The sequence below is a fragment of the Lepidochelys kempii genome, chromosome 26 (assembly GCF_965140265.1).
Source record: "Lepidochelys kempii isolate rLepKem1 chromosome 26, rLepKem1.hap2, whole genome shotgun sequence".
Classification (NCBI taxonomy): domain Eukaryota; kingdom Metazoa; phylum Chordata; order Testudines; family Cheloniidae; genus Lepidochelys; species Lepidochelys kempii.
The window spans coordinates 1,583,726-1,595,724 of record NC_133281.1 but is presented as its reverse complement, the minus strand read 5'-3'; positions in this window follow the sequence as shown (position 1 = coordinate 1,595,724).

Sequence of the window (11,999 nt, the reverse complement as noted above, 5' to 3'; positions counted from 1 at the left end):
CCAGCCAACAAGGCTATTTTCCTTATCTGTCACCTCATCAACTCTCCAGGCCCTCTTCATCGCAAAATCGAAAGGCCATCGTTGTGCCTTGCCTCTTAACATCACATCCTCCGTTCACTTTGTCTGGTACCCTTGTGTTTAATCCCGTCCTGTACAGCCCACTGGGATGCAGCTTATAGGCAAGGTGCTACGTGCAACAGAGCTTCATTCATTCAAACGCACGCCATGTCCAGTGTGCATGCCGTAGAGCCTCATGCCAGCGTGGCCGGGGTTGGGCCAACCCTGGGGTTATGGATTTAATTTCCAAACACGCTGCTGTGTGCACAGCTGGCAGGAGCTGAGAATACTCTGGAGGTGGTGGTTAGAGCCCCTGTGGGGGTGTGAGGTCAGAGAAGCTGCAGCCAGAGCACCACCGATTGCTGGGTGAAGCATGGAGGGACTTTGTTCCTATTCTCCAAGCAGAGAGCCTCAACCCATGGCACGTCCTACTCTAGCACAAGGCTTTCTTCTCTGCTGTTTGGAAGGCACCATGTAAAAGCCTGAGAGTGATGCATGGGAGGGTTGCCCCAGGAGCTCATAGAGATGTGTTAGAGTAATGGACGGGCCTCCCCAGTGTTGGAGTCCAAGTTGACATGCTTATATACTAACAGGCTGGATTAACCCATATCTTCAGGCTCCTGTGTAGCGTTTGGGCCTTTCCCATAGCATGGCGCTTGCGTTGGAAACCAGAACTGCACCAGTGCCCCTGCTCAATCGTTCCTTACAGCTATTACTCTCCTATGAGAGCAGCCGAGGCCACGGCATCATCACAGCAATTCCTGTGCCGTGATTTTCCGGGTAAAACTGCTGGTTGCAAGGGTGTCTGTGCTGTTCAGGTTTGTATATCGGGCCTGTTGCCGTGGTATCTGAAAACGCAACCATAAACAGTTGCATCAGAGCGGAATTTGTCACAAAGGCCATGGAGAGTTATAAATGGGTATTTTAATTTTTTAATTAAAATGTTCTTTTTGGTGATTTGTAAGATTAAGGGAATAGGGGAAAGAGTAACGTCAGGAAGACTTTGCAGCACAAGAACTGGGAAGGAACGGGGAGTCTGATTTAGCTTTGCTTTCATCAGCTGGAGTCACTTCTGGAAGCTTATTTGAATATATTTTGCATGTGTGAGAGAGACTTGGCTCTCATCTAGAGCTGTCCACCCACAATGCTCAAAGCACTCCCCCTCGCGCACACAAGGTGAGGCACAGAGAGAGGTGAAGTGACATGCTCAAGGTCACCCACATCTCCTGACTCCTGGGCCAGGCCCTTATCTACTGGACCACACGGCCTGCTATAGTGCTATAAATGATCTTTCATACTCTCTCCCCTTTACTGCTTCCTGAGAGCAGCACCTTTGATGGGTTCTGCAAAGAAAAGCTACAGTTAATTAGCTCAAGCACCAGTCAGGTGTTTCCTCCCAATCAATCACTGATTGACAGAATCAAGCATGTCACATAGCAGAGAGAATTGTCTTTACTATGGGCACAGTTCTGTGTGATAACGAGGTTATCGCATAAATTCACTGCAGTGGGAGACATTCAAATCAAATTATAGAAATGTAGGGCTGGAAGGGCCCTTGCAAGGGCATCAAATCCAACCCCAGTGCTGGGGATTCCACCACCTGTTCCAGAGCATAACTCCCCTGAGAGTTAGAGAGTTTTTCCTAACCTCAAAAAGAGCAGGAGGACTAGTGGCACCTTAGAGACTAACCAATTTATTTGAGCATAAGCTTTCGTGAGCTACAGCTCACTTCATCAGATGCATCATGAGCTGTAGCTCACAAAAGCTTGTGCTCAAATAAAGTGGTTAGTCTCTAAGGTGCCACAAGTACTCCTTTTCTTTTTGCGAATACAGACTAACACGGCTGTTACTCTGAAACCTTTCCTAACCTCAGCCGCCTTTGCTGCAGTAATAGGCCGTCACTTCTTGTCCTACCTTCAGTGGACATGAGAACAATTGATCCCCGTCCTCTTTAGAACAACCCTTAACATATTTGAAGACTGTTAACAGGTCCACTCTCAGTTGTCTTTTCTCAAGACTAAACATGGCCAGTTTTTTAACCTTTCCTCATTGGTCAGGTTTTCTGAGCTTTTTATCATTTTTGTTGCTAACCTCTGAACTCCCTCCAATTTGTCCACATCTTTCCTAAAGTGTGCTGCCCAGAATTAAATACAGTCCTCCAGCTGAGGCCTCATCAGTGCCAAGTAGCACGGGACGATTCCCTCCCTTGTCTTACATACAACATTCCTACTAATACACTCCAGAATATTAGCTTTTTTTCATAGCTGCATCACATGGTTGGCTCATTTTCAATTTCTGACCCGCTACAACCACCAGATCCTTTTCAGCAGTATGACTACCTAGCCAGTTACTCCCCATTTTGTAGCTGTGCATTTGATTTTTTCTTCCTAGGTGAAGTACTTTGCACTCGTCTTTATTGAATTTCATCATGCTGAATTCAGACTGAGTCTCCCATTTATCAAGGTCGTTTTGAATTCTAACCCTGTCCTTCAAAGTGCTTGCAACCCCTCCCAGCTTTGAGTCATCAGCACATTTTATAAGTGTACTTTCTACTCCATTATCTGAGATATTTATGAAAATATTGAATAGTGCAGGACCCAGTACAGACCCCTTCAGCACCACACGAAAGAGAAACTCCCAGTTGGACAGTGAACTATGGATAACTATACTTTGAGTATGGGCTGTCAACCAGTGGTGCATTCACCTGATAGTATTACATTACAACCCTCACACATACTTTTGCTGTTTGATCAGAAAAGCAACACAAAGCAGGCTGGGCCTGAAGGACATGCAACACAATTCCACTCACGCTCATCTCTTGTCCTTTTTGCCAAGGGAAGGCTCTCAAGTGCCACAGCTGCATTGCATCGAATGAGGATGACTGCAACCAGCAGGGATCCCACGGCTGCCCTCACTATGCAGATGCCTGCTCCACCATCGTTGCAACAGGTAAGTCCCTGTCGACAAGTACAAAGCAATCGCTAGTGAATAGCGTCTAGGGGAGCAAGCCCACAGTCAGGCCCAAAAGGCTCCACAGCGCACAGTTTCCCTACAATGTGACCTTTATGTGGTGTATCGAAAACTCTGTTATAAGTGTAGGCTATCATTTTAAATTGCCAGGTGTCGGGCGGGTTCTGGGCCTGTTTACAGGCTTGGGATCTGCAGGGACAGGTGAGATCTGGGCCTTACCACCTAAGGTATGGTGGAGTGAGTTGTGCCTCTGTGTTTTAGGGAGTAGCTTGCTTTGTCTCTCTCTTGTGTGCTCTTGTGTGTTGTTGTCTTGTGGCTTCTTGTGTGTTATTGTTCTGAATTCTAAGACATAAAGTCATGTTACATTGCAACCTTCCAGCAAGAGCATTTCTGTTTTTATCTCACTTCTCCATGTCCGTATACCAGGAACATAACACTTCACACGCAGCAGCATCAATTACTTCTTTTAAAAAGTCAGCCGCAAGCTAAAGAGAAAAGAGACTTTAAGAGGAAAAGACAGTGTCTTGGAGGAAGAGGAGCGAGGTTTAGGGACATGAAGGAGCATTCAGTCATCACCTGGGGAGAGCTAGGAAGGCGGGGTGATGGATCCAGGCTTGAAGAAGTGAGTTGGAGTGAGGCAGAGAGTGTTTCCAAAGCCATTAGAGCAATTCTGAATTGGATTTGGAGTAAGATGGGAGGGGCAGACAGTGCTGAGAAGGAGGGGAGTAGGTAGCAGTAGATGGAGGTGGGAGAACTGGGGGGATGCGGTTAGGAGGCCAGCAAAGGTGACTGAGAATGGGGATGACTCTGGGCAGAGAAAAAATAGTCCCCAAAAAATGAGCAGAAGGTAGAATAATGGATACATGCTATAGAGGAGAAAGGGTCCCCGGCAGAACCCAAGGAGGAAGAGCTCAGAAACGGAGATGGGGAAACCTTCCCCAGCAAGGAGTTTATTTTTAAAATGTCCGTTTTAGATTTCAGTTGGTTCCAGGAAAAGACGCAGCACTTTCCCCAAGGGCATTCTCCGCAAATGTCCAGAGTCTGCTGCTGAGAGGGGAGCTGATGCACAGAAAGGGCTTGTCAGAGGCAGTCCTAGCAGGAGGGTTCGTCCAGATTGCAAGATCAAAGAACTGAGGCTTGGCAGAGCCTGCACGTGTTTCTCCTGCTCCTGTGGTACTGGGAGTTCAGCGCCGGCAGCCGGGCAGGAAGGACTCAGCAAAGGCTTCCAAGCTTTTGAGTAAAAGTCACAGTGAAGGCCAAATGGAAAACAGCAGTCCTGGGTCCTGGGCCATCCTGGAAGTCCATAGATCCTGTGTGAGACATCTAAATAGATGTCTAGCTGCTGTCAATGTTCAGGCTGGAGAAATCTGCTGAAATGCGACAGCAAACAGCCAACCAGTCTCCTGGGGCTAAGCAGACTTGCCAGAAACATCCCTGGAATTGGTTTGACTTTATTTCCACTAAGAAGCAATATAGTGAAGTGTTAATGACCTAACAGCTAACATGGCTTCATAGGCCGGGAGGGAGTAAGCAGAGTGCTCAGCAGGGGCCTTAGACTCTGTTCACTGCACAGGGTAAGTAAGGAGAATGGTGAGCCTGCTTATAGGTAGTAAAAGTGTGTTGTGGTTAGTTCACAGCTCAGCTTTAACAAGGATGAGGTCTGATCTGCATTGAATCAGCGGGTTCATTTACGCTGAGCCAAAACTCACAGATTCAGAGATTTTTAATGCCCCAAGGGACCAGTTCTGAACATCTTGGCTGACTTCCTGCATAGCACGAGCCAGAGAATTGTACCCAGTGGCTCCTGCATCCAGCTCAGACCTTCTGGCTGAGCGAGAGCCCCTCCTTTAGAGAGATGTCCATTTTGATTTAGACTCCAAGTGACAAAAAATCCACCACATCCCTCGGTAAATAGGCTTACCAATGGCTAATTAGCCTGGCTCTTTAAAAAACTTCCCATTACTGAACCATGCATAAAAACAAGGTGCTTTTGTCAATATGATACCATTCCACTGGGACTTGCCTTTGTCAGGAGCCATTCAAATCAAGCAACACTGTTAGCTCAACGAACCAGTCAGAGGAAGGATGGGCTGGCTTGCAGGTAAGGAACTCAGAGAAGCTGGGCCCCATTCTAATCTCTGTCACAGATTCACTGCTGGACCTTCAGCATGTCACGTAGGCCCAGATACTTAAAGATATTTAAGTACCTCAGTACATTGGAGAATTGGGGCCTTACCCTTGCTGTGGCTCAGTTTAATGGAGAAAGTATTTCTTGAGAGATGTGCAGAAAACTCCATTAGTATATCCGAGGAGCTCAGAGAGTACAGCAATGAGAGCTCCAGGAAAGCATAAAGGTGAATAAATAAAATACGTAAAATAGTCCAGGCTCAAGGAGATTCCTTTCCAGTTATGAAAACATAAATAGTCTGAGCAGAAGAAATGAATGTATTTATTTTTTGCTGGCTTATGCAGAAATATGTACAGTTTAATTCAAGTGGTGATGTTTCCAATCCTTTGGCATGAAAGCAGCCTAAAAGCCATAGGAATTTCTGAAGGTCACCAGAGGACAGCTGGGGAAAATGATCACTTGGAGAATGTCTGTGTGCAGGAACTGATATTTTCATGGGAATTTGGTCAAAAGTAAAATCTCACCATCTTCCCCTAGATTTTCTTCTGGGGAAACTCCATTCAGTGAAGAATTCCATATCCTATGCATTTTCATAATTGTATCCCAAGCAGAGATGTGCTGGTCTTGATTGTGTGCAATCACCTGTTGGTTTGTAGGAAACAGTAAAGATAAAATTAAGGCAAAACTCCAAAACGTTTTGCTTCTTGTGCAACTGGGATTTTTCCCAGCAGTTTCCATAATTGTTGCCCACAGTCGCAGCTCTGATGCTGACTTCTGGCTAAGAAGTAGCAGCTGCTGTGGGTATTGGTGGCATTCTCTGCTTTCAGCAGTGAGTGCACAGGGCACTGACATCCTGTGAAAGAATCACATGTGGTCTGAGATACACAGCAAGAATTTTCTGCCCTGGAGAAAGTCCTTTTTACAATGCGCTGTTCTGGTCCTCCAGAAACAACAGTCTGACACCAGAAAGACCGAGTTCCCTCCAGCCCAGGAGCTGAGGGACAGCAGTGCGGTGTGGAGCAGAGAGCACAGAGTTGGAAGGCAGATGGGCCGGAATTCTAACCCGGGCTCTGCCACTGGTTCGCTGTCTAGCTTTGGCCTTTCAAGCAGTGTGGCTGTGAACAATACTTCGCCACCTACTGCATAGTGGGTTGGCTGAGAGTTGATTCTGGAGGGCTTTGAACCCATATCAGTTCTGTGGATTATTCCCCAGGCTCACTGTGCAGTACTGCATGGCTGTTCAACTGTCTCAGCTGATATATCTCCTGGCAGAGAATCAGTTCTGGGAGCAGGGAAGGCGACATTTTTACTCCACTTCTCAAGCATAAAGGAGATCTCTAGCTTACTCAGTGATGGGACTTGACATATCAGCTTAACCCAGGAAAAAAGAGTTTGTTCAATCCAGTAGCCTACTGCCATGACAATATGTAACAGCCTATACGCGTGTGTTTCTTTTCAGATAGTGTCATTAAGTCTTGTTCCTACAAGTCCTTCTGTGACCAGGCTTGGTACAGGAGTGCGAGCGGGGCCACCCTGGAATGCTGTTTCAGTGATGACTGCAATGGGCCCCAGAGAGGCTCCAGCGCTGGGACAAGGAACGCAGGGGATTCAACACAGTTTCACTATCCCATTTTCATTGCAGTGGCTGTTGTTGGTAAATTGCTGTTGAGTTCCCTGTGACGTGATGCCGTGCAGTGTCATGCTTTTCATTACGAAAGCTCAGCTGTTACAACAATAAAGGAAATGTGAAATACACCAGTAGCTGTTAAACCAGCGTACCTGCTAGCTGTAATACTGTGATGCTGGATGTTGTTAAAACTAACCGTTTAGCAGCTGATACGTTTGCCCTAATTTCTTTTTGCACTAGAGTCAGAGGGTCTCAGATTGTTTTCTGTTTAAATCTCAAGAGACCAAGCCAGACGTAAGTCAAATAAACTCTGCAGTTGAAAAGCACATTCAAAGATACTGCTTTTCATTTCACAGCTAAGCCATAAGCTACCAATATAACTGGTCCTGAGTAAGTTGCTTCCCTATCCTCCCTGGCAACTAGGAGCTCACTCAGGCCAGGTCTATATGAGAAGTGCTAGACCATATAGTGTGCCAGCAAAGTACCCACAGCGTGGACACAGTTTATAGAGCTGCCCAAGATCACACAGGGAGTCTCTGGCAGAGCAGGGAACTGGAGCCAGGTCTCCCAAGTCCTAGGCTAGTACCCTAACCACTGGACATCCTGCCTCTAGAACGAATCAATAAAAAGGACAACTGTCAGCCATGGACAGCAAAGGCCTTGGGTATTGCCAGGGAGGTGAGTCTCACTGGGGTTATGCCCCTTAACCCCCCGACTTGCCAACCCTATGCAGAGCTGGATGTTCTTTCAGGTTTACTCAAGGATTTTGAGGATGGGTTTATCTTTCCCTGATTGTATAGCTGTGGGCCTGGGCTAGACTATAAATATACCCAGACCTGGGTATGAACTAATCATGGCCCCTGAGTCTGCTCTGGGCACACCCATCACCGTATGCTGCATTGGAGGATGTGACTCTGCTGTGCACCCCACCCAGCCAGAGCCAGATGGCTCCATAGAGCTGACGCTCTTCGTCGCAAGGAGCTTGAAGCATCAGTTCTAAGCGCATGTTACGTGGACATATGAGCTACACAGCCCTGAACAAGTAGCACTTTGTGTGTCCACAGAGACTAAAGAGATTAAACTTTCATGGTGACTAATTCAGCTTCTGCTTATTACAATCAGCCCTGCTGGGAGATCTCGCTTTTCCTCTTCCCACCATACTGTGCCTTTGAACCCATAATGAAGGGTGTGTTCTGCATGCAGCATGTGGCCATTATTATCTATTATATTGTGGTAACACTTAATGCCCTATTGGGATCAGGGGCCCCATTGTGCTGGGTGATGCACAAACCCATAGGCCCGTGCAGGCCTTGCCCTGAAAAGCTTACAGTGTTAAGAGATAAACAGCCGACCCATGGTGGAGATAAGCAGCACAATGTGCAAACAGAGTGACTGGGGGAGAATGGCAGGGGTGCCAACACTTGTGATTTTGGGGATTGTATTAAAGCCCTAGCTCCTGGAGTCATGTTATTATCTTAGAATCTCAGCTGCTGTTTAAAAGGGGGGACATTTCTAGACATCATGATTGTGGGGGAAAGCTTGAAAACTTGAACCCTAAAGACACAAGCAGACAAACAAACAGACCCCCCCCACACACACTCATTTATTATTGTTTAAAATCCCATCATATTTAAGCCAATCTCATGGTGGGGGAGCACTGATTCATGATTTTCAAGTGAAAGCGGACTTATGACTTGTGAACATTTTGGAGTCGGCACTACTGGAATGGCAGTAAGTTTGCTTAGCTACATTTCTCTTTTCTTTGTGAATTGTATCTATTGTATTGTCATAATTATTGTATGGTGGGACTGGGATAAGGTAAAGGGGCAAGTGAGTAGGAGCAAAGAAAAAAACAAGGAAGGGGAGAGAGAGAAAGGCGAGAGGGTAAGCTGGACCGCTGTCCAAGAGTGTCGCATTGTTTCCTCGTACTTTGTCTGTATCCAGCTGTTGTCTCGTCTTAGTCTTAGACTGTAAGTTCTTTGGGGCAGGGACTGTCTTTTTGTTCTGTGTTTGTGCAGCGCCCAGCACAGTGGGGTTCTGGTCCATGACTGGGGCTTGGTGGTGCTATACTCATACAAATAATCAGTAATACTAATGGCGGGAAGCCATTAATAATAATATTGGAAGGCAGGGGAAGGGAGGCTGGGAATAGAGTATGGGGCCAACAGAAAATCATGTCCAGAGCTCAGACTGTAGTGAAGTCTGCTGAGTCTCCCTGCCTCAGAACTCAAGACAAGGCGACATGCACCGACACTGAAAAGTGGCAAATGCAAAAGTGAGAAAAGAAAATGTTTTAACACAACACATACTTAACTGTGGAGCTGACTGCACATGATGCCATTGAGGCCAAGAACTGAGCAAGATTCAAAGAGGAACTGAACACTTCTATGGCTAACAAGACTATCCAGAGTTATAACAGTTAATGTTAATAAAAAATTTGGACGGGATATAAAATCTCTTGCTTTAAGGCTTAAGCTAATGTCTATTAGGAGTTTGGATGGGGACGGATTGCACATCTGCTGACTGTGGGGTTCTTGTGCCTTCATCTGGAGCATCTGGCGCTGACCACTGTCACACGCAGACCGGATACCAAGCTAGCTGGACCACGAGTCTGATCCAGCCTGGCAATTCCTATGGTGCCCCAGGGGCGAGGATGGCCTGGGGAAAGTGGAAGGAGAAGGTAGGCCACACCAGCTGGGATTTGCCCTGCCTGCCCCTGCTGCTCCTCCTGGTTATTGCTGAGAAAGGTTCCAATGCCTCCCCCTCCCCCCCAAGTTCTGTTTCTGCCAATCCATGGGGGGAGGAAGGGGAAATGGGGAGTTTCGACCTGATGTCTCCAGAGGGGCAGCCACCTCTGAGAGTGCTGAGGGAGGCAGGGGGCTCTGGCTGGGCTTCTCCCTGCCCTGCTGCAGATCCCAGCTGTTGCTGAGGAAGTTTTTGCTGCTCCAGGGGGCTGGCGCAACACCCTCATCAGGGAGTTTCTGTTCTGCTTCCCTCACCCCCAGTGGCTGGAGAAGGGGGAGCTGGGGGCTCTGAGGCTTGGTGCCACTATGGGATCATTGATCAGTTATATGTAGATACACAAACTCCCTTTGGAGAAAGAAAAGGAGGACTTGTGGCACCTTAGAGACTAACCAATTTATTTGAGCATGAGCTTTCGTGAGTTACAGCTCACTTCATCGGATGCATGCCGTGGAAACTGTAGCAGACTTTATATATACACAGAGAATATGAAACAATACCTCCTCCCACCCCACTGTCCAGCTGGTAATAGCTTATCTAAAGTGATCACCAGGTGGGCCATATGGTGATCACTTTAGATAAGCTATTACCAGCTGGACAGTGGGGTGGGAGGAGGTATTTTTTCATATTCTCTGTGTATATATAAAGTCTGCTACAGTTTCCACGGCATGCATCCGATGAAGTGAGCTGTAACTCACGAAAGCTTAAGCTCAAATAAATTGGTTAGTCTCTAAGGTGCCACAAGTACTCCTTTTCTTTTTGCGAATACAGACTAACACGGCTGTTACTCTGAAACCTGTCCCTTTGGAGAGAGGGATAGTAAGCCGTAGTGGCAACAAAACCTATCAGCTATGGGCGAAAAGAGAAAAGGCTCCAGATTCTATAGCTATATCAGGAGTGCCCACATGATCCGCTCCCATGTGACTTTGCTCGTAGAAAACAGGGCTGTTTCAGACCCAGGCCTTCGTGCCGTCACAAGGTCTGCAAAAGATGGCCTGATCTAAAAATAGGCCATGGAACGTTTTAATCGCTGCAAAGTAGCCAGAAAGAAAAAGGAAAAAAGAGTTGGCAGGGGTAGTCTGAGCGCGCCTGTGAAAAATGCCATTTCTGTGCTGCATGTGGAAATATTGAAAGAGAAATCCAGCAGAAAGTGGCCACCTCCGTGAGAACGCTGATCGGAGCCTTGCTTAAGAGAGCAGAACCCACAGACGTTCCTGTTAAGTGTGACCAGCCCAGTGTCTGAAATACTAACAGACATCAACCAGCGCTTTCCAGCAGAGAAGGGAGTGGAAAGCAGAGAATAATTAGAAGAGACAAACTCATTGGCTAGACTAATGAAAAAGCACAGATTGGGAGGTCTAACTCTTTGTTACACACGTTTATACGAACAACAGCGGAGTTGTAGCTGTGTCAATCCCAGGATATTAAAGAGACAAGGTGGGGGAGGTGATATCTTTTATTGGACCAACTTCTGTTGGTGAGAGGGACAGGCTTTCGAGCTACACAGAGCTCTTCTTCAGGCCTCGGAAAGGTGCTCAGAGTTTCACAGCTAAATACAAGATCAAATGGGTAACTTAGCACAAGGAGTTAGACTGGTCTCTTAGGGTGCATGTATCTACAGAGCAACTAGACACCCTCAGCTGGCCTGTGCTAGCCACCTCGGCCTGCAGGGCTGTTTCATTGCTGGGTAGACGTCTGGGCTTGGGCTGACGCCCGGGATCTAGGACCCTGCAGAGTGGGAAGGTCCCAGAGCTAGGGGTCCAGCCTGAGCTCAGACATCTGCACAGCAATGAAACATCCCGTTAGCCTGGGCCCCACGAGCCCGAGTCGTTTTAAAAGGCCTCAGGACCCAACGTGCTGACCCCTTCTGAAAAGCTGGCCACTTTGTCTTTGCTGTGTAGACATACGTTTAGAATATGCCCTAACTCCTTGTGTTAAACTATCTGTGTAATCGTGTGTTTAGCTGTGACACCCTGAGCACCTTTCCCAGGCCTGAAGAAGAGTTTTGTGTAGCTCGAAAGCTTGTCTCTCTCTCGCCAACAGAAGTTGGTCCAATAAAAGAAAAACCTCATCCTCTTTGTCTCATTTGAATAAAATAAAATAATTTATTTTGAGGGTGTTCACATGTATTTACTTGTGTTTACTTTTTGCTTTCTATAATCTGTGAAAGCACCATTTTGTTCGCAGAAAGGGGAAGGATCGTAAATACTCGTGCAAATGTGCTTTTGCACAAGATCACAAGTATTCATGTCAGATGTATTCAGGCAACTGGCTTGGAATCTCCCAGGGAACTTGGGAGAGAGCCAGTCAAAAAACAGGAACAACAGCATGGGACACATTTTCAAGTGCTTAGCACCCAGAATTAGGTTTTTAAAAGGCCTCAGGACCCAACTCTTTTGAAAAGCTGGCCACTTAATTTGGTGTCTTAATGAGAGCTGAGCTCTTGAAAATCTGGCCCCATGTAACTTAGGTGAA